Here is a 27841-nt window from a genome sequence, read left to right on the forward strand (position 1 = left end):
TATTTTATTAAAAACAAACAAACAAACAAGCAAACAAACAAAAATATCAACTAAATCAGATTTGACTGGCAGTAGGGGTAGACAGGGTGGTTTTCTGTGTTTCTTGTTGCTCACTATATAGACGAAGATAAACACAATCCTCGACACTGAGGTCTGGGTGTGCTGAGGGGTGAAGCAGCAGGCGGCCAAATGGACGTTAAAATTAAACAAATTGATGCACAGCCTGTATGTCACACTCCAGCCAAAGCGCTGGTAGCTTTATATGCTTTAATCAGACATTCACACCTTTTCCCCCCGTCGTTCACTGATGGTGCATTTCTTTCCTGATAAAGGCGGTGTGCTGCGATGCATTTAACATCATTCACATCCAGTGCAAGGGGCGCATGTAGTCTTCCCTCTGTCAATGAGAAAGTGCTCTCGCCTCGGGTGTGGGATATGCGCTTCTCCGCTCTTTTATCCCGTAAAATCAGATCCGCTTTTCGCAGGAGCTGTATTAGTGAGTAGCTCTACTGGACGTGTCTTTTATTTTCCCTTCGCACACAGCCTAAAGTTAGGACTTGAGACTTTCAGCGCCACTTTTCCGAGGACAGCGCTCGAAATGATTTGGGGAGATTGACGGAGCCTCCAAACGAGTGTACATTCCCGCTGGATACTATTCAGAAAGAATGTTTAGACGCTTTTTTTGAAGCTCGGGAAATCTTCTCTCTACAAATTGATGCGCCCAACAAGATGCGATTTTGCCGCGGATATGGGTCACTTCTTATGAAAGGCTTCTTCGTGGACAGGAGAAAGGGGTAAGAATAGCCGCCCGAGCCGCAAAATGGGCCATGTATGACAATCAAATGTTTGTTAACGTCGTGACTTAAAATTACTTGATACTAAGTAGTGTGAACGCAGAGCGCTGGCAACGAGGACCCATGATAGATATCTGGGGGTGCACACAAAACATTTGTCATGTACATTTCAGAGCTGTATAATACTTCAGTTGATGATTCACACGGTTGTAGTTTAGAAAAGTAAATATATGTGCTGGCTGTAAAAAGGAGTGCAACGCCCTGGACTGTAAGTGCATTGATTGTTTTTACGCGTTAAGGCGCAGCGTTTTGTGTGGAGCCCTGTATCTCGCTGCGCTGCAGAGGCGCCTGAAGTCTCGCAAAAATATGATAAAAGAATGACTCAATATCGAAACTACTGGAGCTGCGGGGTTTTAATATAAATATAGTTGCAGCTTTGAAAGCGCAGATTAGACCGAAACCATGGATAAATCCTCTCTTCAATTCAAGCAAAACCCAGTTTAACTCTGAAAGGCAGCAACACAGCAGCATGCAAACAACCGCTTCATCGTTCCCAGCTCCCCCACATTTGTCTCATCCCCACCTCTCCCCCAGTGTCTCCCTCTCAGCCCTGAAACAAGTTGAGTCACGCAGGGGAGCACCCCGGCTGGGTGGTGTTTTGTGAGAGTGTGTCGGGGGTGGGGTAAACGGTGTGTGAACCATCGACTGTCAGTCACTGTGCTGTGCAGATGTGCAGCCTCCTGGCAGTGGAAGGGAGAGTGGAGACAGTAGTAGACCAGCTGATGTGAGACTGCTGCTGTACTATACCCCAGAGCAAACTTTAATAGATTATTTAGGCATGCATGGGCTGCACTTTAAGGCTTTCTTTCCTGGTTATTAGGGATGCATATTAAGCTTGATTTACCTGCACAGTTTTTGTCTGTTGTTGGCCTTTTAATAAAGGGCTTGGAGAGGCAGTGAAGGTTCATGCCAGGAGCAAATTTTTTTAATACTGCTTCCATTTTGTGCTGCCCCCTCAGGCCTTTTTGTTGAGCCAAAGATTAGCTCTGTGCTATCTTACTCTCTTAGCTTCAATTGATGGTGGGGGGCTGCTATGATTACGGCCAAATATGCCATTGTCTGCATTCCCTCTGAACTTACAGCCAAATGGGGAAATATTCTTCATATCAGTGGGTAATTATCTAAAGAGAGTGACTCAGCAAAAGAGAGATTTTTTAATTTGTTCTCGTCCAGCCTCTGAGGTCCCATGAGATGGATTTTATGTCTTATGTTGGGGTTATTCTTGTTGGCATTGCAGTGACTGATAGCCTACCTGGATCTAGCAACAAAGCGTGCTTAAGAAATCTCCCCCACAGAGAGATTGGGACGAATACTCTGTGCGCTGATTGCAGCTGACAGAGAGGTGCAGGGCTTATTCAAACAGCCTCAGATTTACTTTTCCAAGCTTTGCCTGGCTTATCATGTCCTCTGAGTTAGTTTAGCAAGTGCAGACTCAGCGTAAGACCCCTGGTTTGCCTGCTGCTAAGTTCTCTTCAATACAGTGTGGACGAGAGCGTAAGCAGCCATAAGAACATACTGTAGCATTGCCTCATTCTCTGCTTAATAATACAGAATTCACCAGCATACGTAGATAAGCTTTCCCAGTAAATTCAAATGCTTCTCTGTCTTTTTGTTCCATTGACAAAGGGGTCAAATAATGAACACATCACATTCATGATGGAAACCATGAAGATCAAAGTGATTGAAATCATTTCAGCAAGTGGGGGCTTGATGCTCTTCTCCAGTCTCCAGTATCCACGGTGTTTACTGTAGCTGCTGCATAGAGAAAGGCTCCAATAAACAAACGTGTTTTCCAAAACAGACCCATGGTTAAATTCCCACTAGACCTCTGTTGTTCCCTTTTACAAAAGCTTGCCTGGAAATGGGGAAATGTGTGTGCAGTGCATAGAGCCCAGGTTTTAGCTTTATTCTCCTCCCGGCAGGCACCATCTGCTCACCAGGGAGGTTTTCCAAACAATTCCATAGTAAAGATTGGAGGGATATGGGAAACTTGGCTACAGTACAAACACAGCATTTTATATGTGAAATAAATAGTAGGTCGTTTAATGTGAAATGAAACAGATGACTAAATATACGGATCTGTGTGTGAACTAAAACAGCCAAGTTAAAAATCCCTGCACTGATTTATGCCCTCGTGTTGCATTCACATTATGTAAGCATGCTTTCATAGATACTCAGAATATTGAATATTTTCTCTCAGTGCATTAAGAAACACTACGGCCATTCTCATAGTTGAGAATTTGTCAGCTTTTCACTTAAACTTCCTGCAATTAGTGGACTCAATTTTATCTCTCAAAGGACAGTTTTTTTTACATGCATTATACATTTATAGTGTGCTAAAATGTTTCATTTTGTACACACTATTAATTAATGGATTAATTTCATATCATATTTAAGGTATGATGAGCAAGCTATTTTAATGGACTTCTGACAGCAGTGATGGAGATTCCCCACACTTAGGGCTGATGGATGGAAATGAAATGTTTATCCTCATAACAGGCTATCATATATATATATGAACAGACACTGTTTTCCCTTTAGGTGGTACCATTTCAATTGTCTGTTAGATTGTAAATTCTGAATAAAGCCACAGGTGGAAATTAGACCGTTTTAATGTCCATAATGCATCTTTTGAAGTAATTTTTGAGGAAACGCTGGCTTCCATTAACTCGTGTGTATTTCATGCATAACATGGCTTTGGTACTTATTACATTCCTGACACATAATTTATTCTACAATAGCGTGGAAAAGTGATTTGACTCCAGATTATTAACAATGGAGAGAAACAACACGAGAAAGATGCAGAAGAGTGATGTTGTGTATTTCCTGAGTCATCATACACACAGATTCTTCCTAGGGCAGCGTTGTGTGAAATGGAGTGTGAAATGAGTGCACTTAACATCCCTGCAGTGGATTATGCACATTATCTTACACCAGGGTTCGAGAGCATCTTGCCTCCTGCCTGCGAATCTGTCATCGAGTTACATTCACCTTTCCTCAAGCCCATTTAATGTTTCCTACATGCTGGAGTCCTTTTGTTCGATCAATTTTTTTTACTTTATCTCATATTGCACATTAATCTAGATATGATCATGCCAGTCATAAATAAATAAATAAATGATAGATGGACGAAATAAGACTTGATACTGATAACAAAAGCACCCATCCACCGAAGTTAAACTAAAAATAAACAGTTTTTGGACCCATTTTATTATTTGCTGTGTGCATAAGTAGCCAAAATTAGGATTTTTTTTTTTACATTTGAAACCCTTTTTCCAGTGTTGGTTGGAAAACCATGTGAGATTTTGTGTCTGCCAAAAAAACAGGAGTAGCTCCTTCGTGCAAGAGTGTTCAACAGTCATACAGGGAACACTGGACCTACATCACAGAAGAGGAAAGGTGTCACTTCTTCACTTTCACTTTTAGTTCCTCCATAAGTGGCCTCGACAGACCAAAAGGCAGTGGTGGAAAAATAGTGCATTTGGAGTAAAGGAGAGCTAAGATCACAGGTACAATCACATGTTCGAGAAGTTGTTGGAGAGCTTGTTGTATCCTTGCACCTGCAGGTCTATATTTTCTGGAAATGACTGTAGCATTGTAACTCTTCTTCTGTGGCTGTCATCAAAAGCCATTCTTTGAAACAAAGCCTGTAGAGAAACAGTGTGTAAAGCAAAAGCTGTAGCTGGAGCAGATGAAGTAGGTGGACATATAATAGAAATACAGACTGTTTCCCCCCTCTAAACCTTCATTTAATGTTACAGAGAAATACCAAATATTTGAAGCCAGATTTTTAGGGACCCAAAATACAATCAACACCACTACCTGACAATATTTTACAAATAAGGAAATTATCATACGGTAAGTAGTAGCATTGTTGCTGAAATTAAAGATACACCTATTTTTGACATGGCCAAATCATAGTTCTTCAGATCTTAAGCCTTTCACCCCCTTTGTGTGCATTTTCTTGTTTCAGAATGTGTTCAGATTTTAATTGAGTTTAAAAAAATAAATAAATAAATTTTTTTAACTTACTTTTAGTTTTAACTTAAACAAGAATGGAAAATGAAGTCACTGGCTTTATTATTATTAGGTCAGCAGTTTAGGAAATAAATAGGTCAGCAGTGAGTTGTTCAACAATCACACCTTACCAAGTAAATCCACAAAACAAAGACAGAAGTGTCCCAGTATTTCCCTTAGTCTTAGCTCCATCCCACCCGTAGCTGCCTTTAGCTCCCATTGGCGTCCCTCCACGATTATCCAAACGACCTCCCGTCCTCATTTGCCTCCTGCTGTTCCTCACATGTGCAGTTCCAATATAATGCATATGAACAGACTGCACCTGAATGCATTCTTTTCTTGACATGAAATTACCGCTGCTGCAAAAGAGAGCTGCTGACTTTTGTGTCAAGCTTCTTTTTTCCTTCTTTTTCTCATTCAAGGAGTGACAATGACAACGACACCAGATATGAGAGCCTTGGCTGAGAATGAGTGCTGTGACAGTGCTGATGTTACGAGTTTCTACCTCCTATTTTCCCCAACCATCATCTGTGATTTCTTTTCCTGCTATTCATGGATGGTTGTGTAATGTTTGCTGATATCAGTGCTTCTCCTGTACTGCACCCGCATAATAAAATAATAGAAAAAGAAGCTTTGGTAACATACAAACTATTCAAACTCTGCATGTAGACAATATCCTAACCCATTTGTTTTCTCGAACCCTCTTCTCAGATGATCAGCTTTCAGGTTGTTCATGGTGCATTTTTCTCTCTGTTATGTTTGAAGTTGTGAATCCATCATTTATTATTTAGAATGTGTGTTTTTTTTGTTTGGTTTGTTTTTTAAGCTTTAAAAGCGTTAAATTCTTACATCATCCATCCATCCATCCATCCATCTTTTAAAAACGTATCCACTTCAGGGTCATGGGAAGGCCAATGTGGATTACGCTCTGGACAGGTCGCTAGTCCGTCACAGGGCTAACACAGAATAACAGACGTGCATTCACGCCTCTAGGCAATTTAGAATTACCAGTTAACCAAACAAGCCTCATGGGACTGTGGGAAAAACTGGGGTACCTGGAGCAAACCCTTGTTTTTGGAGTGTGGGACGAAACTGGAAGAACTGAAGGAAACCCACACATCACAGGGAGGACATACAAACGCCATGCAGAAATGCCCCAAGCCAAGCAGAAGGCGTAAATGCCCCCTGAGTTGCCCCTTAAATCTGCAGTAAATTATTTTTGTCTATAATGGGGCAGCTTAAGCTGTTAACACATCGCCTTACAAAAGGTGAATGTTTTGGCAGTAGTTGCTTATTTACCCATCTAACACACAAGAACACATAAACCATAAACTCAAGTCTTCTTTGTACAGACACTGATGTGGGAGCGTGTATGCTCTAAACAGAAACAGGCCTCTCTCCAGAAATTTGCTGCTCGCTGTTGAGACCGGCATAGCTTACAAAGAGGCTGCATGGCTCCTACCCACAGAAATAGAGCTCAAGTCACAAACCACATTACCTCAAATCCCAATCTCTGGTATTTGTAGATAACAAATTGGTTTGCAACCAAGCAAATGAGGGACACATGCTGCTGCCTAGCCAGCCTAAAGGAAGCAAATGTTTATGATTTGATGAAAATGCTAAGAATCACTGCCTACTCATACACCTGATTCACAGTCATACATCTCATGTGCTGCTTTATTTATACTGCTAATTGCACAACTGAATTTATGCCATTTACAGTATTGTGCAAAAGTCTCAAACCATTTCTACTTTCTTTATATTTTGCTATCTTTTAATTTTTTAAAATTTTTTAAAAGAAATACTTCTCCAGAATTCCTGAAGGATAGTCAATGCTCTTCTTTGGATATTAGTTTTGTTTGTTTTCTTTTCTGTCATAAAAGATACCAGACTACGGACTTGAGGTATGGGCTTTAAAGAGTCCAGTGAATGACTTAAACTGCCACTGTGTATTGTTCTACCAAGATATGCTTTTACCTCCCTGGCAGTATATTTGGGATCATTGCCATGTGGAAAAGACGATGCCAATCAGACACTTTCTAGATGGTGTTATTGGATCGAAATCTGACAGCACCTTTTTGCATTAATAATTCCATCAATTTTGACGATCGTTTTCCTCACTACGACTGTCTGAAATGCAGTTCCAAACCATTATAGGCATCGACTGTGTTTTACTGGTTGTGCATTAAACTCTTCTTGCATCCTCTGTGTACACTGATGATCATTTGATCTAGAAATTTGATTGCATTACTCCAGAACATAGTTTTTTGTGTAACTGGGCATACCGCAGGAAGGAAAATTTCTCCCAATTTTCCTTCCTTAATGATGACTTCTTGACAGCTGCAATTCTACTGAAACAATGTCGGATGAGGCTTTGGTGAACAGTAGGTGGACTGCTGGGAATCTTTGTAGAGCCACTTATGTAAGTGACCACAGTTGTTGCCCTCATTTAAACTTGTGTTGGTGCATTATATGTTAATTACCTTGTGGTTGTGTCCCGGTGTTTTTTAATAACCAGACAATAGAAATAGAATATTGCACATGAGGAATCAGTGGTAAAGCACAGGCCAATCAAACAGTTGTGGGCTGTGTTGACCCAACGTTTAGTTTCATATTTAGGGAGGGTTACACTTGAGGTATGGGCAATAAAGAGAGTTTCAGAAGAGTTTGCAGTTACAGTGTAGGGATGATGTAAATTTCCCACTGAGGCATAAATCCCCAGTCTGAAAGAACATATCCACTTTCAAATTTTGCTCATCAGCATTTTAGCACTTTCTTTTGTCCACTCGCTCAGTTTTCCAAAATTTGGTTCATAAACACTGATTCATCCATTGAGCTAGGTGTCTTTTCACTGCTTGAATGATTCATAGATCACTGTTAAGCAGCTTATCAAAAAGAAAAAAAAGGAACATTCCTTTGAAAATTTTCTGGATTGAAAATGAAGGAAAAAGCAGCCAAATAATGAAAAACTAAGATTTTTGGACTTTACAAAATGACTGTTTAATTTTCTGTTATTTTTTTTTCAGTAAATAACATTACAGATTTTTAATTTGCAAAGTTTGACATCTTCTATGACAGAAATCATTGTTTGTCCTCTAGAACAACAGAGACGAACTTTTTGATTTGCGGTATAATCTCATTTTGTACCGACCTTCCAAAACTGTTTCTACTTACTGCAGAAATCCAGATGAATAAATGTAATAATGTTTTACTTTAGATAAGGTTTGGTCAGGCACAAAAAACACTTAGATTCAATAAAAAGGTCACAGCTTTAGCTGAAAGTCATGTAACTGACTTACTTGAACCTATGACTAGAAAAAACTAATTAAACATGCTGTCAGTTAATGTGTCTCTGATAAATTTGGCAGATTAGTAATTGTTTCATCATTTTCATTAATTGTTTCTTCAAGTTTGAACTTATATCTGTCATCAGAATCACGATTAAAACATCAAAAGTGAGGATTTACACTGCAGTAATGCTGTCTTTATAGGGGCAGGCTTTGCATGTTATCCCTGTCTCTGCATGGGTTCACTCTGGGTACCCCGGTTTATTTCCACAGTCCAAAGAACCTTTTCGGTTAATTGGTGATTCTAAAGTGTCAGTAGGTGTCAATGGTTATCTGTCTCTCTGTGAGAGATTGCAGACTGCTCCAGGGTGTAAACAGATATGAGAGCAAAATGATAAATGTTTCATTTCAAGTAAATGCATTTGTATTAAAATGTGAGCCTAAACATTTTTCAAACCCCAAAGTTTTGATTGTTATGCAACTTAACACTGAAAGATGTAAGACACATCTCTCTTGATCAGATTGACAGCTTGTTAGCAAATGAGAGTCCATCCATGGAGAAGACACGAGAGCAAAGACAGAAAATCAATTCATAGGCATGTTTTCACATCACTTCCTTCAACATAATAAACAAGAATGTTGGGTTTGAACTGGTGCATGTAGATTGCTTTTATTTAACAGTCTTTAATAGGCAATGGGTTGTAATGGGTCTATTTTATAAATATTCTTTTAAGTATGTTTAAAGCATTTTAAACTTTGATAAAAGTTAATTTTATTAATAACTGCATATTGAGTTTCTGTCTTCTCCATGCACTCTCCCTCTCATGTATTACCTCAGTTGCAATCTTACCAACCTGTTAAGATTAGCCAAGAGAATTGTGTCTTACAGTTTTTCAGTATAGGTCCCACCCACAAGATTTACTTTGCTACAACATTTTGCTTGCCTTCTTTAATTGTTAGTGTATTTCACAGCAAACTGCACAAAAAATAAATTGCATGCAAAACCATATGGTTTAAATGCTCCTTTTGTACGTCTAAAATGCCTCTTTTGTTCTAGCTATTGGAGTGTCAACCAAATAAGATCCATTTTAGTGATAATAACACCCCACTAGGATTTATGCTGAAGGAACCCAGTGTACACACAGATGTTAGGATGCTCATGGTACAATAAAATGTCTCTCAAAGTGATTTACTCTTTATCATGGGAACAAATCTGAATGGTATATTAAACTTTAGAATGCTCAGACTAACCATTCAACACACTTAAGGTGACATGCTTGCTGAGTGGTTTTCAGCTGAGGTGGGAACTCCAGCCTATAATGAAGTCTTGCAGATGAACTACTTTTAGCCACCCTCTTTGCTTCTCTGCAGTGAGGGGGGAAAAAACTGGAAATAATGTCAGTAGATGCAGATTTTCAAGTTTTATGTTGTTTCTTCTATGGCCTTTTCTGCACCAGCTGTCTACAAAGCCATCACTTATCAGCACAGGTGTTGATAAAGTGGCTTCAATTATTGGTTCAGACATCTGCATTACAAATGGATGCCTGGGCCGTTACCTGGGGATAACTCCGGTTCACACAGTCACACTCTGCCAGTTGAGAGGAAGGTGTTTGATTCAAAAATATGGCTCTACTCAGAAATAGATTGCTCGGCTTGCTATGATGAGATTAGTGTGTTGCAGGTTTTGGTGTTTTGACAGAACATGAAGGGATCGCTATAGCTCCTGTATGGCTGACGTGCCCTAGCATTAGTGTCTATGGGCACTAAGGCGAAGGCTGAATCCTCTGATGTCCTGTGGTTATTCATTTAACTTTGCAACGGCTGATTAAACTACCTCTGCCTTCCTTTTATCAAAGCATGACATGATGACAGCTTGACAATGAAGCCTTTTTTATTTTAAATCTGCATTGCACCATTTACTGCTATCAGTGGCACAGACATATTAAAGTGAAACTTGCTGTCATTGATGCAGTTACACATGCAGGAACACAAAGGAGAACTGGCAATTTTTGCGATAAATTTACACTGTTGCAAGTCAGATCCTGCTATTGAGCTTTCAAATTAGCGTTGTAGATGAATGTGCATGTGCTATTTACAAATTGCACACACATACTTAATTTATGGAACATTTAACTAAAAAAGGGGGGCATGCAATAAGAAATGTAGAAGTTAAGGTACAAGTAAAGAGGGATCTGTGCAAGGTGTGGTTTGTGTTATTCCCGATATATCTGAGCAAATGGGAAAATAGCTTGATCAGACTTATCAGCATTCACACATGTGAATATTCACTGAAGCGCTGTGCTATTGCTTTAATCCTCAACACGTGGGCTATCATTAACAGGAGCTTCCTAAAATAAAATCAAAACCCTATATCTCTTCTGACCAACTGCTGTGCACACACACATAAAAGGCAAAAAAATGATTTAAGTTCTCTGAATATCTGTCTCAACCACATCCACCTACACTTTGCACACAGAGCACAAAAGCATATGTACATCACGTTGAAAGGCATGCACACAGATGCTCACTGACACATGGAGAAAATGCTACAGAGATACTTATGACCACATGCTACAGATATGAGAGATTAGATAGATCTACAAACATGCAAATCACAACTGCACGTAAGACTAAGGGGGTGGATGCAAAGAGAGTGTGTCCATGAGCTGTATGAGAGCTCTTCTGAGATCCCTCTAGCCCACCGTGGGTGTTTTGTCTTTCCCGCGAGGGATGCTCGTTGTTTTGCGGAGGCAGGTTCAGCTCTAGGATTAATGAAAAGCTCCATCTTAGTCATGAAAAGAGCATTTTCACAATCTATTTAACATCATGCATACCAAAGGCTCACATTAGGCGCTGTTGACTTATGCTAGCCTACAGCAGTGTTTTCTGATGCATTCATTGCCACTGCTGTGATCTTCTGTGGGTAGGCTGCCCCCCCTCCAGCCGTGCCCATTGAGTCTCTTGCATTTCTCATGTTCACTGTCAGAAAAGTCATTCTTCAGCGCTGAGATGAAATATGGTGCACAACTGGAAGTCTGAGGGAGTTATTGAAGAAATGAGAGTAATAAAGCTTCCCAGGACTTCAGCGTTCTTTTTGGATAATGTCTTTTTTTTCATCTGGCGATGGATGATTGTCCACAGAAAGAGAGGATTCACTGGCACACAGCATGGTATTAGCCAATTTAGCCAAACCTTCAGGTCAAACAGCACTCTGTGAACTTGCTGAGAGTGGGGCTAGGTCAAAGGATTGCAATGCAGGATGTTTCTATCTCAGTGGCCGGGCTGACCTAACCGAGACTAAAGTGGTGTAATAGGCTGCAGTGGAAAAGCTCACAGAAGTGCATTCCATGAGTGCTGGATGTTTTTTCAGCGGTTGCTCCTAGTGAATTATTTAGTGAACATGCTTGTAATTACACAGTGAATACAGCGAGGCCGATTGGGTTGTGGTGTGCCTAGATCATTGCAGGGATCACAGGACAATGTGATGAACTCAAAAGCATTCCAGGAACTGCTGCATACTGCTGCTCTCCTCTTCCCCACCGCCCTCTCCCCTTTAGCACTGTCAGCAATTTTCTCCTGTGAATGGCTGGCGTCAGGGCAGCCTTCTTAGAGCTTTTAAAAGGTTGTTAAAGGTCCTTGTGAGACATGGCCTCTATCCTTCCATTGCCACCCACACCCTCCACTGCCCACAAAGCCCTCAAAGCAATCACAGCTTCTCAGGATGTCAGTTAGCATTAGGGTATCACCCCCACCCCACCCCTTACGCCTGCGATCAGGGCTCAGCCGGGCAGGGTAACTGGGCCACTGCGAAGGCACTCACTTGTAGCAGCCAAGGGAGAGACCGGTCATCTCTGCCACAGTAACCTTTAAGAGCTTTTCAAGGATCGGGATGTGATGGCGTGGGCGATGAATGATGGTGAAAGTAATGCTCTGATTCATCTGTTGGTGTAAACGCAGAATGACTAGCACAGCAGAACAAGATGCAGCTATGGACTCAAATAAGACACAAATGTCATCCAATTCAGTTTTTTAAGGGTAAGACAACTGGAGGGCCCATTATGTGGCCCTGCTCTCCAGACCTGTCCAGGTTGGTTCGTCTGTCAAAGTAAAATGGCAGGACTGCAAATTCTGCTTGACAGCGCATACTCCCCTTAGGGAGACTAAGTGGCATCAACCTGTCCTAGTCACACACTGTTGCTGACAAGGTGATGATGAACACCTTTCATTAAAAAGAGGAAGCTGGGGTTTTACTGTGAGAGAGCATGTTCCGGTCTTAATGTCAAAGAGAATGGCTGGAAGAGGGAGCCTTGGGGCCCAAACTCTATACTGTTTTATATGCCAAGAACTCCTGTATGTCGCCATGATGTACATTAAAAAACCCATAGGACCTGCAATTAGAGGCACACAAAAAGGTGGCTGCTTGGATTAAAGCACTCCCACGAAAATAGTTTGGATCTTGTCACAACTGCAGGTAACGTATGATATTTGGATTTATTGCAAAAAGACTAATCGTTCCAAATTAGAGTCCACAGATTGTGGAGCTTTGGTGCAATTAAAAACACAGATTTCTAGGGGGCAAAACATTGCAATATTGATAGATTGATTGTCTGGTATGGGGGAAATATCCCACCCCACACTCCTTTGCATGCAGATAGCACAACTAGTAAAAGTGGAGGTGGCTGCTGTCTCAGCCTGTAGCAACATTTACAAGGATTTACTGTGAAATTTGAAGATAAGTGGCAGATAGTAGTCTGTCTGCATACATACAGCTTTAGTTTTAACTTGTTTTTAACAAGTCGTGTCAACCTAGCAAGCATAAAAATTACACGAGATGGATGGGACCGCTTTACATGTAACTTCTCTCCTTGTTAAAGGTTATTAAACAGATGATGAGATAGGAGTCAGTAAAAATGAGTAGTTATTGTTAAATCTAGAATAAGGTTATAGCTCAACTCAGTTGTGTAAAGTGCGAATGGATTTGATTTGGCTGCCTGACTGCTGTCCACTAATGAAGCTTTGGCTGCTGCATGTCTAAGCACTAATTGGGTACATTGAAAAAAGCCCCATTAGAACCCATACTAACTGTGTCTTGAGATAGCAGACTTATTTTTGTAATAATAGTGAGTTCTGGGTTCAAGACGGTTGAATTTTTAGTTTGGCAAATCCCATGCGCATTGGAGCTGGCAGGCTACACTGAAGATGCCAATACAGAAGCCGCTTTGGTAAAGCAGTTAAAAGCTGCACAGCTTTAGATATAGGATGCTGTTTTCTGGGGTTGCTGATGCTGCCCTGTTTATACACAATTTTCATTTTACAGTATATTGCTTTCAATTGCATTTTAATCAAATGCAGGGAAAGCGAGCCTAGTGTAAACACACAGAAACGTCAACTGTGATTGCTTGACCCCAAGAGCTTTGGTATTAGGTGAAGAATTTTAAAACATCAGCTGTTGAAATAATTTAACATTGTATAAATCATTAACCATCTGTGGCAGTGGCTGCAAAATATTTTGGCAACTTTAAGCCCAGTACTTAGAAAACATGGCTTGATAAGCAATACTGACTCATCTGTAATTGCTTTATAGGGACAGGAGCTCATATCTGGCAAAAGAAATATTGCAGAGACTATTTTCCCCTGGTCACTGCGATAGCTTTTTGCTGATTATGATACATTTCCCCCCCTTAAATGTATGTATATATATATATATATAGTTTACTTCCATGGGCACCAGAATTAATCAGTGTGGTCTCATTTACTTTTGAGGGGGCACTGGCTTGCAGCCTCCAAACACACATGTGTTTTTAAATGGAAATTTGATGTGCTGTAGCTTCAAAATGCAAAGCAGAACCCCTTTTGTCAATATATATGTATATAGAACACTGCAGCTTAAATATCGACTGTCTTTGCCATCACTATGTCACAGTGCTGATCATTTTTGACAGATGTTTGTTATCTCTTAGGGAGGTAAAGAGTCATACTGCCTGGTGTAAAAGCAAATCCCTGCCAGGATGTCATCACATCGGGTGTCCAAACTATAAATATATATATGATATACAAAGCTAATAATTATTATAACAGTAAAATACAACAACTGCAACATCTGGTAATAATACCATCATAAAACAATTATATTGAGCTGCAAGGTCAAAAAGATTAAAACTTATTTCCATTTCCCACATTTTGATTGTTCAGCTGAACAAAGAGGGAAGATGTGGAGCATTGGATCCATTAGAGTCCACTAGCTGAATGTAAATTATGACATTAGAAGCAATAAAATAGCTTGGATCTCCCAGTAAACACTAGTGTCTGAAGTACCCTGGCTGCCAGCATATGGCTTCAAACGAGACACAGCTCCCACACCTACAATCCATCCACAAATCATTACTGGCCTAATGAGCAACATCAAACCCTGACATTACAACATGTTACTACTACCTCCATGACAACTAGGATGGCAGAAAAAAGAGCAATCCGTCCTTGGCTTTTCCTTTTCCTTTCCTTTATACAGGTTTCATACCCTGAAACTATATCAACAATCTTAGCACTCCAGAGGCTGGAATTTGTACAGTTTCTGCTTTGTCTCTGCTGGTTCATCTAAGTGCAGGATGATGATAATGCGTGTTATTTTACAGTAGAGGATTGTATCTACCCTCGCTATCTCAGTGGCCACACAGTGTTCAATTACATTGATTTTTTCCCCCCTTCTTCCTTTGTTGTCCAGCTGGATAGTTTATAGGCTTTGAAGGTGCACCATGGAAAAGAAGGCAAGAAACACGGGGGCGTACCTGATATCACTTTATTACCAGAGAATCTGAAAACAGCACAAAAGAAGATGAAAAGAATTTAAAATGACCACATTAACATATTACCCTTGTCTAGTAAGAGCTTTGAAATCCCAAATGATAATTTTTTAACCTAAAATATAAAGGTAGAAGGACACCTGTAATTACATAACCCTGAAAAAAATGCATAGATGTCAAACAAGACATCCTTGTTTCCTTTTTCCCGTGTCCACAGTAGTCATTGTTGAGATGCAAATTTCAGTGTTGCCCAAAATAATGTTCCTCTTTTTTTGTGTTAAGAAACTTTGCATTTATTGTAAGATTATGTTAAGGATAAAAAAGGTGAGATTGTCACAAATGTAAAATGGATACATGTATTGTGAAGTTTACATTCACCTGTCACAATTAGTGTTTACTGTGCAATTACACCATTGGACTGATGGCAGTGTCATCACCATGGATCATGCCTGGCATGAAAAATGCAAAAATAAAGCGATTACAAGTGTAACATGAGTAAAGTTGTGTACACAGTGCCGTGCTTGTTAGGATAATTAGTATTAGAGAAAGCATAGGTTGAGCTCTTACTGGCATTCACAGAGCTATTTTGAGACATGTTAGGCATTGTCTTAATGGAAAGTCTGAGAAATGTATGCCTAAGTAGTGTTCTCCTATGACATGTAAACTGCATTATTGTGATACATTATATGCACAGAGTGAGACTTGCATAATCAGCTTAACTGCAGTGTTGCTCTAGTTGAAATATTAGTAAGATGCGTTATTATTTTAATGCATGCAGAACGTGAAAGGTTTTATGATGGGACTCCAGGTTTGATTGATGATCTATCAGTTTTATTCAGAATTAAACAACAGCTCAACTCACTGTAAATATACTGAAATTTTGTATTGACATTTTCTGTGGAGAGAAAAATCCTAATGACGCAGGTGATCCTGTGATGTTCAGTCTTGTTGCCAACAATGATTTTTTTTTTTTACTCATCCAGGAAAATGTTGCAAAACTTGGCACAAATATTCAAACATTTTTTTGAACTGCAAGTTCAGTATTTTCACTTGAAATTGAATTGAATGGCCATCAGCGGTTTTAATCAGTTACATAGATATGGCCAGCGGGCACCCTCTCCCACGAAGCTTGGTATTCAGTTATCGTCCACTGTAATCAGTGATAAACAGAAATCAGCTCAGCTTATGAGTCTAGAAAAACCTTTAGCTGTTCTGTGATGAAGTGCATGTAGTAAATGACACAATTCAGCTTGGAAACACGTTGCTTGCTTACTAAAGATTGTCCATTCATTTTCTTCTGCTTACCCCAGCTGTCATAGGGCCAAAGATGAGGTACACCCTGGAGTGGTTGACCGCCTTCTGCAGGAGAGACACGCTCACATTCATTCCTATGGCCAATTAAGAATTCCCAATTAATCTAGCATGGTTAGGCTTCAAAAGAGCAACAACCTGGAATACCCAGGCAGAAGCCATAAACAAACAGGGCAAACATGCAAACCCCACCCAAAGAGGCCTGCTGGTGGATTCAAATCCAGGACCAGCTTACAGTGCAGCGCTAAACTGCTGCATCACTTTCTCTGAAGGTTGTAGGTTTTTCTTTGTGTTTTTTTTTTTTTTTTTTTTACAGTATTTTATACTGAACCAAACAGCCTAAAATCAACCAATAAGCAGTAAGCAATTTCATAAGCAAAATGTGATTCAAATCATTCAAGTCCAAAAGATATTTCTTAATCTCCTGGCTCATGTGTGACCAATGTCAGCACCACTCCTGCCAGTGGAGACACTCCACTCATTACGGAGGAACTTCTCCCCAGTGGAAAGTGTTATAATTTTCCACTGATCCTGCAAATAAGTGGAAAGAGCCCTCCTACATGTGATAAGTATTGGACTGATAACAGCTGATAATGGCCATTTATGAAGTGAGCTGATAACATTCAAAACAGGTCACTAATGACATCAGCCTCCCCTGTATTTTGTATCTTTGAATTTTGAACATGGTTAACATTTTTGCAGAGAAACATCAATGTGAGGATATTTCAAATGTATCCAAGGAAAGCTTTAGACTTGCTACCCAGGCTCTGGGCAATTAGGCATCTCTTTTCTAATTTTATTCAATAGTATGTGAGATAAATATAATATACAGGCAACCTTATGTTATATAAAAGTTCTTTAATAGTAGTGCTACAGTTCTGAAACATTAGACGCTGACCTTTCTTTTACCAAAGGTGTATGTGCTCTGCCACCTTTCTCAAAGCTTTTCTCAAAGGAGCCCTGGACAGCCGTGTTCAGACACAGAAGGTTATTGTCTATATGGCTTTATGAAGTCAGGGCAGTCATTCAAAAGAAAATTTTAAAGACCATTCAGATGCCTGTTGTCACTGGATTGTGTATTGATATTGACAAGTCACTCAAATATGCTTATGTTTTGTTATTTTAATGTTCAAAATGATATTTAAATTTTGTTCTAATTTGTAATCCTTTTGCACAGCATAGTTTAAAAATCCCCATTAAGCTTATATTTATGCTAATAAATCCAATTCATTTATACTTTAAATACTTTAACATACTTAATTTCATTGTTGTTTATCTCACAGTTATGCATCAAATCAAGTTTATTACTGTGTTGATTTATATGTGATTGAAATACATAATCCTTCACATTAGTCCCAATATTTTTATATTGTTGTCTTTTTATCTTTAGCATAATGTTATTGCACGCATATGAACAGGAACATTGATAATTTGCAGTTGCTCCTACTTTGTGCTGAAAGGCCATTTCAAGTTCTATTTTTTTCAGAACACATTACACCTGTTCATGAATATATGCATATCTCATCAGCCACACTTTGCAAGAGGCAGTTTTCATGCTCACAAGCATTGTTGTGTTGCATGTGAATGCAGGGCTCGAGTTGACGTGCTTGTATAGTTTAATACTTACACTCATTGCTGCAAATTGAATGTAGTTAGTAAGTCGCGCTAACTTTTCAAAATGAAATTCATTTCCAGGCACAGTCATTTTCTTGTTTAGTTATTACTTCAGATGCAGACAAAATAGGACCATCTTCCAAATGTATTTCTGAACATATCTTTGTTAGACGTAATGGGTTATGAATGTGAAATGAAAATAATCACAAATTGGTTTCCAAGGTTGTGTCAGTTAATTAGCACCTGCTTAAGTGGTCAGTGGAGATGTCCACGTCATACTGTGGGATGAGGCTGTGAACAGCATCAAAAGAGCGCCCATTACCCAAAAATGTTCTGAGTAATAGTGGAAATTATTGAAAGTGTTTCACAGGGGCACTCTAAAGGCTGCATAATGCAAAACAAAACAATGCCACAAATTAGCAATATTACACAATACATAAAGTAAAAAAACCCACAACAATAACAGTAATAAAATGGAGAATTAATATGAGCTGATTTAGTTTAGTACATAACAAGAGCACAAATGAAATCTTAAGGAGCATCACTGCCATGTTCTCTTTTTTTTCTTTTTAAGAAGTGGTCTTTGTGCAGGAAATGACTACTTATATTTGCTGCTGGTAGAAAAAGAAATCTCATTAGCAGTCGAGCTTCATGCTCTGCAAAATTGTCAGTGACATCCTTCTCTCCTGCCCCCTGAAGACTTGTTACAGTGTTCAGGGCAACTTGTGAAGGCATGGCAGTGTAAACTGATGTTTGAACTGTGACATGAATGCAGACAGAGAGGCGGTATTATTTTCTAGAAGAGACATCTTTCTCCTCGAACAATGGCCCCCTTCTTTTTCATTCAGATACTCTTATTTGATATTGCATTGTCGCGCTGTCTTCAAAAGTGTCACATAGCAATTACACACTTGTAAAGACCTATAGGCTGTGCAGTTCAGACATTTGCACATTATGCTCACTTGTTGGCTGATATGCAGGGAAGGTCTGGTGTTTGTTCTTTCTTTGATCTGTTTGTCTCACGTCCAAAAAGATGCACTGGAATTTGTTAGGCTGGCCTCCTACTCTTCTCTTTGTCAGCATAGTCTCTGCTACAGCAGTATTATTTGACTTCAGGTTTATTAGCAGGGTTCAGTTGTGAATAGCTGCTTACAGCACAACAGATGATTCACCAATTTTTCATTACTCATTCTGACAAATGCTGAAACTAGTATTACTGTCTGACACAAATTCCTGCCACAATGTTTTCATATTCTTTCTCAAACAATGCAAGGCAGTGATCACATTTAAGGTCACTGCTATCTCACATTGTATTGGGGGTATTTGGCAAGGATTTCTTTTTTATCTCCTCTCAAGCAATACCATTTATCTTATCCAATCATCTCCCCTTACAGATCAAATAATGTTATATACTTACTTTAGTCAGATCTATGCGCTCCTACTTCTTTTCATACAGGACTTTTTGCTGCTATACCCAACATTCACAGTCTCAATTTTTACTAAGCTTGAATTGAGCTTGGGTCTATAGGCGACTTTCTGTGACATTTCAATAAACAATTTCTTAGTCTTTATTGACAAACCCTGTCAAAGACTGCCAAAGCTGTTCCGCTGTAACAAAAACATCAGCTATGACTTAGACACAGTTGCCAGGTACAATTTTGCTGCACTTATGGTAAGCTGAAGCTGGTGAACAGAAGGCTTTCCAGCCTACATTCTGCCTGCCTGTGCATTTCGTGGTGAATGGCTACTCTCACTTGCAGCTCCGGAAGGAGTGCCCGTACTGTCAACATCTGCTGCAGGTCTCAAAGGACCTGCAGGCTGTTGCACTATAGAGAATGTATGCTTCTAATTCATACAAGCATTTGGATAATGGGAACTCTGTTCCTGAAAAACAGAAAAATAAAATTCATACTCACATCATCAAAGAAAGTCAGAGAAGATGGGTCATAGTGAAAGGTGTCTTTTCAGGTTAGTGAACGGGTGTCCAATCTCATGCTGAAAGCATAAATATAGTAAGTATGCATAAAAAAGCTTGTCTGTATGCATGATAAAAAGATGATTAAAATTAGCCTTCAAGCCTACAAACAAAAACAGACACATTTTCACAGTAGCCATTACATATGAGAGGGTCTGTGATTTCAAAATTAGAGGTTTGCAAATTGATGAGCACTGGTCAGTGGACATTCAGAAAAGGAGGATGGCTGCATCAATGGGATCGTGGTGATGAATTCTAGTCTGACAGAGCAAGTGTAAAATTGATTCGAATTAGACACAGAGAACAATTACATGTTTTGTGTGGACACTATCAGTGTGCACGAAACAAGACTCATTTTCTCATTAATTTAGCTATAATCCTGTGTTGCATACCCAAAGGCACAATACAGTACCTTACTGCAGGGTCTCACGGTACAAAGCGCCTTGAGGTGTCCGTTGCTGTGATTTGGCACAATATAAATAAACCTGAATTAAACTGAAAAGAAGAATGTGTAAACAAAAGGCAGACATTTCATTATGGTTCTGGACACGTGTCAGCATTGTCCAGTCATTTCACTCAAAGTAAAAAAAAAAAGTTGACTCCTAACTAATTATTCTTATTAACGTAAAAATAAAGTTTGCTTCTGAAAAATTGCGCAGCTGTATGAATCTTTGCTATTAGGGGAGAAGAAAAATCTTAACAATAAGCATTAAAGATAAGATATAAGATAAGATCATGAAGAAAAGGCTGCTGAAAAATCACAATGGCATGCAAGAGTGTAAGAAAAATAACACATGCCATGTATACAACATCAGTAAAGATAAGGCAACGTTAAATAAAAAAAGGAAGTAGCAAACTAAGACAAAAAATGGTGCTTTAGTTTTACTCCTACTTGCAGAGTTTAATCCCTATATAAAAAAACAAAACAAAACAACACAAAAACCTGCCTCTTTGCCCTTTTGTAAATGTTATTGATTTCTGTTTGGGGGAAAGAGCGCCCTCTACAGCAACCCACATTTAATACCCATTCACGACCATTTAAAACCGTGCAGTCAAGCCAAAAGAAGCCAGGTGCACATTTTAATTAAAAACACATTTTTCCAATTACAGCTGAAACCGTGAACCTAAAATAAAAAGCGAAGCAAATGTAGTGAGTTCAAGCAAGCTAATTATGGTAAATTAAATGGAAAGTTACAAAAGATAGAATCAAAGCTTAAGGCTACCTAACTTTATATGTTTGCTTAACGCCAGGCTGCAGCACTTGGGAGGTTGATGGCTTCATTTTTATTTTAGCATTCAGGTCTGGGCTGCTTCCTAAAATTTTTGTCTTAAGTTGCATTCATTGGGAACTCTGGGTACTTTAAATCTGGATCTAAGAAGGCAGAGAAGGAAATAAGGAAAAAAGATGAATGTTTTCTCTTAAGGTACCTGGTGAGTCTTCCCAATAAAATAATCGGTGAGTCATTGTCTTTTTTGTTTGTTGGATTTACTGATGGCAGCCTAGTGTAGCGCTGTGTATAAAGTGGGCTGTTGTTAGTGCTGTGCAGCCTGTATTGCTTAATTGTGCAGTTCCATTGTTGGGCTGGATTTGTTAACAGTCATGTGTACAGAGGCTGACAGAAGGCTACATGCTGACAGTGCTGTGTACCCACAAAGCTCCAGGATGGAGCTCATTAAGGTGGATGAATGAGTGGTCAGATCACCTCTTCAGTGCATCATTTTCATGTTATTTCATCTTTGCTTTGCTTTTAAGATGCTCTAAATTGGGTTTACTGTATTGAAAATGACCCGAACAATGCTGGACATGGATGAAAAGAGCATGGCTAAATTATGGCTGGTTTTACATTGAGGATTTAGGCTGTTGTTTAAGCATTTATAATGACTGAAGCTGTTATTTTACTATTTATGGAAAGATTGTTTTGCATTTACGTGATCAGGAAATTGGGCAGCTTTTCATCCGAAAGTCCAAAATAAGTTGGAATTTAGTAAAAACAAACATTCCCCCCCCCCCCCCCCCCCACACACACACACACACACTTATGTCTAAAAACTGTATTGATAATATTTTTAATTTGAACATTTAACATGATTAATTTCTTGCATTTTCTCAAAACTTTAAACACAAAACCAGTTTCAACAGTGCTTAATTGGTACTAAGGGGTCCAAAGTGTGCCAAGAAAATATCTCAGACACCAATTCACGATCGCCAGCCTGAACTATTGATACAAGGCATCATCCATGCTTTTATGTTTATGCCAAATTTTGACTCTGCTACCTAAATGTTTGTGAGGAAATCAAGACTCATCAGACCAGGTAGCGTTTTGGCAATCTTCCATCATTCAGTGTTGGTCAGTCTGTCCAAATATTAGCCTCTGTTTGTTGTTTTGAACTGCCAGGAGTGGCACCTACTGGGGTCTTCCTCTACTGTACCCCATCTGCTTCAACAGTTTCTTCAACGTGTTTTGTGTTCAGTGGTTATTTGAGTTACTGTTTCCTCTCCATCAGCTTGAAGCAGACTGGGCATTCTACTCTGATACCTCTGGCATCAACAAGGAATTTCTGTCCAGAGAGCTGCCTCTCACTGGAAATGTTCACTTTTTCACAGCATTCTCCGTAAACACTGGAGATGGTTATGCATTTCCTAAAACACTCAAAACAACCTGTCTGGCACCAACAATCATGCCAACTTCAAAGTCACATAAATCACCTTTCTCATGCTTGGTTTGAGCATTAGCAAGTCATCTTGACCACACCTGGGTGCCTAAATGCTTTGCTGCCATGTATTTAACAGAATAGATATTTGAATGAGCAGTTGAACAGGCATACCAGTGACCGATGAGTACGTTTCTTTTTCTTATGAGTAAATCATTGTGTGAGAAACATCATACTAAACAGTTCTTCTATTACTTTACAAATGTGGTCTGTTGCAGCGGGTCAAATTTCTTCTGAAATTACTGAGATGATTTTGCTCTTTCTCCTCTACCTCACAGTTAGTTTCCATCCACTGATATTTTCAACATTCAGCTCAACGTTGCTGGCTGTGGGTTCTGAACTGCCTCAGTTTCGGGCTTCAGGTTTATCATCCTTAGCAACAAGTGCGAACAATTCTGTGTTTAAGAAATGGCATCTGTGCTGTAATTTAACTTTTGCTTCCTGTGGTTACCATTATGCCTCATAACGGAATCACTGTGCAGAATGTGTTTTAGTGAGTGGGGATGTACTTAGAGTTTTACAAAAAGGTTAAAGGAGAATTGCAAATTGCATCTAATTAGGTGAAAACAGTTTAACGTTTTGCCAAAAGAGGGATTGATTAGTTTAGGACATTGAGAATTTGCTTCAGAAAATGCGAGTTAGTGTTTTAACAATTCAGGAAAGCTGTAATAAAGCAAGGTTGTGAAAGCTGAACTGAGGATAGATTTTACTGTTGGTTGTGCAGTCTCTTCCTTCCAGCTTATTTTGTGCTGTGTTGCAGAAATTACAGTAGAAACACTGTCCTGTTGTTAACATTGGGGATATATGGTGCTCTTTGTTAGCTTGTGTCCCCTGTTGACTCTGTGGTTTTTGCTTGTTTGCAGGTCCACTTATGTGTTTCCAAGAAAGGACAAGGTGCAGAGACTTAAATTTTCACATAATCAGCCATCTTCTCTGAGATACACTGAAAGACTACGTTTCTCACGCTGCATGTGGTGGAGATTATGAGCTTGTACTCAGAAGGGAGGCCTTCCGATTCAGGCTTTTACTCTCTAGAGTCCCTGGGCCTTATGTATTTTGTATTAGCTGCTATAGATTAAAATTGTTCATACAATTTTCTCTGGGGGATTGAAGGTGATGGCTCTGCATGAAATTTGTGTTGCATTTTTCTATTTCTCTTGCAATTTATATAAAGAGCCTGGTAGGATTTGGATTCGGCAAACAGACTTAAGACCAGATGAACTGAACAGCGGCTGTATCTCGTGCCCTTAAAGTTTGTGTGACTGCACATCGCTTTGTTCCCATTATCTTGAAAAATCTAACGAGCAGACACTATACTTGCAAAACACTCATTCTTACAGATATGCCCTAGTTTTCCATATGTTGCTGCTTCAAGTGATTCAGTTGGAATTGGGTCTGTCAGGGGAACAGGTTTGATAAGACATAATTCCTTAATCCTGACAGGCAGGCAGGTCTAGCCCAACAGATACAGTAAATCAATCAGTGTGTCTGAGAAGTACCTGCCTTCAGTATCGACTGTGACCCCACCACCCCCATGCTATTCTCACGCACACACTTTCTAGGACATGCTCTATAGTCTCTTTTCGCATTCACGCTCTGTAAATATGAAGCTTTGGTACATTATAGTCTAAAATACAAAGTTGAAAAGCGAGTGTATTTGACCCACAAGATGAAGTATGGTAGGCATCATTACCAAGAGCCGCTTAGTGTCAACAGGAGACTGGAGATGGTTCACCTCATACCATCTTTTTACTGGGCCATTAACCAGGCTCACATAGTGCGTAAGAATGAGCAGCCTTCAGTGCCTGAGGCTTTGAGAGACCAAGGTGTTTGGATATATTTTAACCTGTAGATTCAAGCCTGCCTTCTGAATCGTATTCAATTCAGGCCCCCAGGTATGCATGTGATGGCTGGTAGGAACTGAAAGCTTTATAGGGAAATATAATGGTGATGAATACTAAGCAGAAATGGCCCCCCTGTGTTTTTTTTTTTTTTTTTTTTTTTTTTTTTTTTTTTATTCCCCCCCCCCCCCCCCCCCCCCCCTAAGATGAGAGGCTAAAGAATGCATTGGAGGATAAGACACTGTGAACCATAAGGGTGAGAACTTGAGGATTGTGGAGGTGTGTGTTTCATTGTTAGAGCAAGATAATAGTCATTGAATCAGTCAGTCAGCGAACAGGAAGTCAACAATTTCTCCCTTTCGCATAGTGTCTTCAACTTATTCAAGCAGCATTATATTTCTCCCACCAGACTTCTGGGATAGGAGAATCAGGGCTTCTTCTCACATTTCAGTCCATTTATCTCTTGCTAGATGTGGCTCAGTGGCCTTTAGCCCTCCATTAGCCTGCACCAAAAAACATCCAGCGCAAGTAACCAAAAAAATTTAGGGATGGCCCACTTCTTCTCCCCCCCTCTGTTTTCAACTTTGACTTCCAAATGTCTTCCAGGATCTCCAAAACAACACATTGCATTCGCTGTGTTTGGGGAAAACACAGCGACGGCCTCATGTTAATAAGCCTTGTTTGCATGTTCTAAAATTTCTGTAGCTGGCACAGAAATGGAGCGGCTCTCTTGTGCGGTTGTCATAAAGTTGATATTTCAAGAGATAAATTACACCCTGGTTTCCTGAGGGTTCTCAGCGAAGGGAAATCAAACGACCACAGTCAGCTATTGCATAATATCATGTCTTAGCAAGATTTACCACATATCTCAGGGTTCTAAATAAATCACAACTGTCAACTGCATTTTGCTGTTTCTGTAATTAATGCGCCCTGGAGATAAAATATTCAAGCTCCCATCTCTCTTTATATCTAACAGTGACAAAACACATCAGATGTCGAGGGAAAGAAATTGGGATCATTTCAGTCATTTTCCTGTCTGTAAAATAGTTTTTCCCATTGGACCACTTTGGTAGTGATGTACCAAATCCATACATAATACTGGACATGATTCCATCAGTGTAACAAGTTAATTGATTCATTTTTCAGCAACATGTAATATGTAGCAGCGGATCAAGTGATCAGATGATTACTAGAAAAATCATTTACTGTTATTTATCAGCAAAAAACATGCACTGATTACTAATTTTGTCTTGCTTGTAATGTTACCAAAATGTAAAAAGGCACAGGTTAGAAATTGGACCCTGAAGAGAACAGCAGTATCTACCGTTATCTTTCATTACAGCAGCCAATGAGTGGGCTTTGCAGGGTGTAGCTCTTTTGATAGCTTTAATTTATTCCTTTGAGCTTCATACTGAGCTGATAAAATGGAACTGAAGGGGGGAAAAAACTATGAAACTTTAAAAAGTAAAGGTTTCACTCTAGATGGAATTTAAATTGCATGAGAACTTGTGAGTTTGTGAACGAACAGTAGGCTCAATTATTAATGGTGGGGAGGTGGTGAAAAATTATTTGCATATATGTGCTGATTTAAAACCACTGACCAGAGCAGGTAATAATAAGGTCACCACGTCTTCTTTTGAGGAATCATGTCTGAAAGTCACAATGCAGAATCAACATGGTCAAATTGGAGTCCAGCTCCATCTCACATGCATTTAAACAAAGTCCCCAATAAAACCTCACACATAGTACCTAAACAGTTTGAATATTTTTACACAGTGACATCCTACTTTAAATCATAACTGGTAAATAAAGCTGCAGTTTTACATGTAAGGGGACAACATCTTACATTCAGGTCCTTGCCAAACACGTTCAAACAATGTCTGTGCAGACAGTGGCACAGAAGTGCACTGGTAGTGATGCACTTTTCATCAGCCAGTAATGATTGGTTTGCCAGAACTGAAGGGGGGAGTAACGATTGTGCAGGATTCTGCAAATAGAGGTCTGGTGGAAAAACCAAGAAAGATTTAAAAAGAAACTTGCTGTTCAAAGAATTTATTTTTCTTTAGAATTCTTTTCGATAATTCAGTAGTCTGCCCCTTTCTCCAAGTAGCGCAACTGCCAAATTTGAAGTCTTTCTTCTTTGTTGTGTTGAACTAGAGCGTTGTAGACAGACACTGATAAATATTCTCCTCATAAAAGATTAGAGAATTTAGAGTCTGGAGACCTGACATTGTTTGGCAGATGCTAAGTACTATAAAGTGAAGCACCAGTGTAGACGTCGCCTCGTGTCTCTGATGGACTTCTGAACTCACACTCTATCCAAGAGCCAAGGCAAAGCAAGCTAGCTACCTTTATAATGATTTATGAAGTTTCCACTGCATTTCTGAGCTCACAGCTTGTCCAACCTAATCATTTAAACAGCAAACTGTATATAAAGCTGTAATTCTTTCATTTGGAGACTAAAAGGAATCCTTTATCTGATGGGTTTTTAGGGTATATGTATTGTTTTTGGCTTTGCGGTTTTTACAATTCAAAACAAATCTGTCGCATATAGTATTTTATTCTTTTTAGATGTGAGCATGCATGTGCATGCAGTTAGAGTGGGGTGTTTTGCTTCACACACACACACACACATATATACATCTCGAAAAATATTTGCAGATGCATGCTTCTGGGCTGACAGTGGCTGGCTGGAAAATTTCAACATTTCGGCCAACCCTGACTGATACTCTAATTATTTTTGCAATATACACACTCCCTGCTGATTTTTTTTTTTTTTTTCTCCTGAGAATTGAAAAGATGATATCAGTAGGTAAAAAGCTGTTTGAATAATTACTGTGGAAATTGTGCATCCTGACTCTTCAGGAGTATTTATACCTTGGGCCACTTTTGTAAACAATAATTATGGTAAACTGGAATAAGTATGTAGGCAGATTGAGCCAAACTTTTTTGTTTTTATTCTAATTAGGCAAATTAACACCTATATTGGAAGCTGTCGGTATTAACTGCATGGCTTGGCTGAGGCACTGCTGCTTAGAAACTTGACACACTCAAGAGAGAATAAACCTCACATTCAGGCTGCACAGATCTGAATGAGGCTTCTCTCTATTGTAAAGGATGACACTAACGAATATCAAGATTGCTCTTTGTCTCAGATGCGTAGTTTGACAGCTGGCAATAAAAACTCTTGTCATCAAGAACCGTTCTGTAGTTCTGCATGGAGGCGTTTGAAGGCTTGAAGATTTGTATTATCAATATTATGCAAATATGCTTTAGTAGTAACTTTGTGCAGAGCTGGAATTGTATCTATACTTCTCAATAAATTCCTTATCTGAAACCTGTGTAACAAAAGAGTTTGCATTGTTTTGAGCGCATTAATGGTTATGCTTTATAGTTCCAAAGTTTGGGGCACTAAGAAATAAGGTTCATC

The 27841-nt window shown here is 39.4% G+C and overlaps 1 protein-coding gene across 4 annotated transcripts in view; it reads left to right on the forward strand.

Moving 5' to 3' along the window:
- Positions 1-382: 382 nt before the first annotated feature.
- The window catches only part of LOC308402357 (metabotropic glutamate receptor 4-like), a 202232-nt gene continuing 174773 nt past the window's right edge, over positions 383-27841 (forward strand). For all 4 annotated transcript variants that reach the window (XR_013972741.1, XR_013972742.1, XM_080891126.1 and 1 more), the window contains exon 1: positions 383-794. The gene's annotated coding sequence lies outside the window, so the exon portion shown is untranslated. The remainder of the gene's footprint in view (positions 795-27841) is intronic.

Source organism: Rhamphochromis sp. 'chilingali', assembly GCF_963969265.1.
Source record: "Rhamphochromis sp. 'chilingali' genome assembly, chromosome: 9".
Taxonomy (NCBI): Eukaryota; Metazoa; Chordata; class Actinopteri; order Cichliformes; family Cichlidae; genus Rhamphochromis; species Rhamphochromis sp. 'chilingali'.